This window comes from Monodon monoceros, unplaced genomic scaffold (assembly GCF_005190385.1).
Source record: "Monodon monoceros isolate NGI ecotype Baffin Bay Population unplaced genomic scaffold, NGI_Narwhal_1 Super_Scaffold_8, whole genome shotgun sequence".
In the NCBI taxonomy this organism is placed as follows: Eukaryota; Metazoa; Chordata; class Mammalia; order Artiodactyla; family Monodontidae; genus Monodon; species Monodon monoceros.
The window spans coordinates 9,549,974-9,554,272 of NW_021703785.1; positions in this window are offsets into that span (position 1 = coordinate 9,549,974).

Here is a 4,299-nt window from a genome sequence, read left to right on the forward strand (position 1 = left end):
CTTTATTTCCCTTCCCCAGGTGTTACTCCCCCCAGACCTTCTGTATTCCTAATTCCTTCTCAACATTTGCTTCCCAATCTGCAAAATTTTGCTTTTTCATCCACTTAAAATGTCCTCTCTTTCCCTCCATGCAATTAAATCTTCCAGGCTGACTTTAATTCAATGCCTTTCACAAGTCTATTCAGTCTTCTGCAGCCCATGTGGACAACCTTGACAGTCTCAGCTAACGTTGGACTTATAAGTGACAGCTATTTAACTAATTCTCACATTGTACTATAACTGCCTTATATATGTTGGTTGTAGTTTCTCAGCGCCTTGAAGGCATCTACCATAGGTGGCAGACGTTGTTGGTGCCCTGCCCAGTTCCCCCTCAGTTTCTCAGATTCTGTTGGTATAAGTGGTGCCCCTTTGGTACACTTTCAAACACCGGCACCCACAGATCTTCAGGGCACTGCCCTCAAACTGTTGGGACCACTTTGTCGATAAGTGCAGAGAGTCAGAAGTGCCTGGATGTTCATTTTTATTGCCTTACCTTCTCCTCTTCCCTCCCCCACTTACCCTCCTGAAGCCATTAACTAACAGTCATTAGTCACCCAATGACTGTTGGGTGAAAGCCCAGCAAATTTCCTAGGTTTAGACATCTCTGAGGCGTAAGTTATAATTCAGCATTCCTTTACATAATCATGTTAAAGCCTACTCTCTTGTGAGTCTTATGCCTCAAATCGCTTCTTTTTCCTCTTTCTCTCCTGCTTCCACTTTGATCTACCCTGGGAGCACTTCTTTTAAAATTAATTGTACGCACATATTCATCCCAGTGTCTGCTGCTGGGAAATTCAAACTAAGATACCATATCATATATTTTCCGTGTGCTACATGTAGCGCCTAATGTTATGTGGGTTATCTTAGTATAAACCACAAGCAATTGCTGCTATTCAACTGTTTATGGCCAGTGAAGACGGTAGTGATCTAATAGTTGTGATCTAACAATTGTTGTTCAATATAGAATGATTGATCAAGAGGTAATTAATTACTTAACTTGGAGAAAAAGATTAGGCTAGATTTAGCAATTGTCTTTGTGAATTAAAAAATTCATACAATAATAATAATAACATATAGGCATATACACAAATACAAAATAAAATTCATGATAAGAAACCATTTTATATCCACTTATAATGGGACAAAGACAGGAAATAGGCTTAAATCAAGAAGATTTCTGGTGACTATCTGGAAAAACAAATATACTCTTGGATCACTGGAAGGCTTTTAATAACAAGAAAATTGTTGCTGGAGTCTGCAATTTTAGTTAAAAAGATCCATTACATCAATGGCTTAATGTTATATAAACACAACAGCCAGATCATATCTATACTTTTTATTTTGTTATATAGTGTTGTGAAAATTTATAGCTAAAACAATTTTATAAGTTTTTTTCACTGAAGGTTCTTATACAAGAGAGGCAACAATATTTTTTGTATAATTTAGTTATCATCCTACCTAGATGTAGATACTGAATCTAATGGCCTCTGCAGGCTTTTTCCAGTCTTACAATGTGAGGATGTTTCAAAAATTAATGAGGGCATACTTATTCAACATCATCCTCTATTTTATTTTCACACTAAAGTAGGAAGCTTCAGTTCCCTGGCAGTTTAGTAATTAGACATTATTACAGCTGTGTTTTGAGATTGCTTTCTGGTAAGGGAATGGAAAATTTTCTGTTCCTAATATAAAAATATTTGACAGCCTCACTAAAAATACCTTTTGCATCAAAGGGAAAATTATTCATACAAAGTGTTTAATCTTGGACAATTAAATTTGTGAACTAATTGGTATTTAGTTAATTCATTAAACAAATATTGATTGAGAACCTTACTGGGTAAAAAAAGTATTAGACAAAGCAAAATAGGGAGGCAAAGGTTTATAAGGTTAAGTTTAAGGGCCTTTAAACAAGTAGACGTGTTTATAAATAATTACCATAAAAGACAGTATGGAAACAAGACTAGGACCAACTTATCCACTGGAAAATATTAATGTAGAATAATACATCAGGTGAATATATTTCTCATACCTTTTAGAAATTTCCCTTGATTACTTGTGCTCTTTAAGGAATAGATGTGTTTTGATAGATTCAAGCTGAAAACATCTCAAAATCAACTTTGCAGGTTACCACTGAGATTAATGAGGTTGAATAGTTTTGGAGAGAAACCACAATGCATATTCTTTAAAGAATCCTTTTATTTACTTGCTATTGTCCAAATGGCTTCATCTTTCTTTCCCCTTGATAATATATTCTCTCATTTCTTTTTTCTCTCTGTAGATATCTTCCATGAGCAAAAGGGCTATTGAATTCAAAGAAACCTGTGTTAGCGCAAGATTCATTGACTTCAGAAAGTAGCATAAATCTGACGTTATCTTCTTAAATTCTATTTTTTTTTAAATTTTGGGCCCAAACAGGTGCAATACCTGCAGGAATAATGTGATGTGAAACCAATGAACTTTCACAAGAAGCCTTGCTACTATGGTACTGGGCTTGAAGATACTGTATTATTTGCCAGGATAAACTACAACCCGGAGAAAACCAGATTTCATAGGAATTACCTTCACTCATGCAACTAAACAAGGCTAGGAAAAAATATGCATTTCTTATAATAAATTCATAATCAATAATTTCAAATGGGTCCTTAAGATTACCAGTAATCATGTTCCCTAGTGCAGCCACTCCCCCACTGTCCTAGTTGACAATTTCCCAACTTATTTTTCCTTCAAACCTCCAACACATCCTTCCTCAATCCTTGCCCTCACTTTGATGAGTTTCTTCCTCTTTCACTGAAATAAAAAATAAAATCAATTAGAAGATAATTTCCACAAGCTCATGCCATCCAATTCCCCACCTCCCTGCATTCAGGACCTGACACTCTACGTTCTTTCCTGTTAATATGAATGAATGTATGAATCATCTGTGCTTCTTGGTCAGGCCAGCCGTCCTTTGTCTAGTGAAGTCCAACCCTCTCTTCTACTCAGGGACATGATTTACTTATCATCTTCTTGCATCACCAAGTTTTCCCTATCCACTGCATTAGCAAAAAATGTATTGTTATGTCTCCCATCTTTAAAAGAATAATGATTGTCTTTTCTCCGCTTCCTCTTTCAGCTCCCACACCATTCATTTCTCTCCAAATGTTTACAGCATAACTCTTTGAAGGAATTGTCTATATATAACTTCTGCATTCTCATCTCCCTGGCCTCGAAATGATTGTGTGTCCATTTTGTGTTGTGAAGAATATTTCCATATGGTTTCATTTGTTTAAAACTTAGCTTTTTATATAGTTGGTCTTTCTAAAATCTTCAGAAAAATATATTCCACATGGTTCTGTATTTCATGAAATGCTAATTATTTTAAAATTTCCTCTAAATAATAAAAAGTGCTAACACTGGCCCAATGTGAATAGATTGTGCAAGGGTTTTTTTTTTCTTTTTTAAATGATAAGTTAATTAAATATGCAGAGCTAGAGATTTTATTTTAAAAATGTGTGTATGTGATTTTACTCCCATCTCTTGGACTATAATTTTGTAATAGGGAATTGTTCTTCGGTTTGGGGTTCTGATTTCTCTTCTAGAGGAAGTTTCATTCAGTTTTCTCTCTCCCTGTAATTATGTGCTTGTGTGTGTATGATGCGTGTGAAGACAGGACCACACACAAGCACTAAATCACTGTCAAGGATTCTTGGTGGGTTTAATATCTGACTACAAAGCAAGATGCCGGCGCCTGAGTAAACTTTTCAACAAATGCAGCTGAGAGGATAATGTCCCCTGGGTCTGAGCAGGGTGCTCAAATTTCCAAGATTTCCCCAAACCTGCTCCGCTGGGAGTCCCAGGAAACATCACGTGCAGCTTCCTGTCCGGGTATCCTTACAGCGCCTGGAGGTGACCACTTTTTGAATGGGCATCCAGCCTCATGCACATAACGAAATATTTTAATGTTAAGAGAAAATGTTAACATGCTTAGAAGAGATCAACGTCACCGATGCCCTCATGATTTAGCAGTTTCATACTCAAGGGTGAAACTAGTCCGCATCCTCAGATACTGTGTCCAGTAAGACAAGACCACACGTACACGGGCCCCGCTCGCCTGTCCGCGGTGGCCGTACGTGTGCCCGTCCCGAGTGCGCGAGGAGCCCTCGGTGAGCACACCAGGGAGCACAGCAGGAGCTAGCTGGTAGGGGAAGAGCCCAGCTGCTGCTGCTGGGAGGCTGGGCCGGTGGCGGCGGCCGGAGACAAGGAACCTGATGGCACCGACCT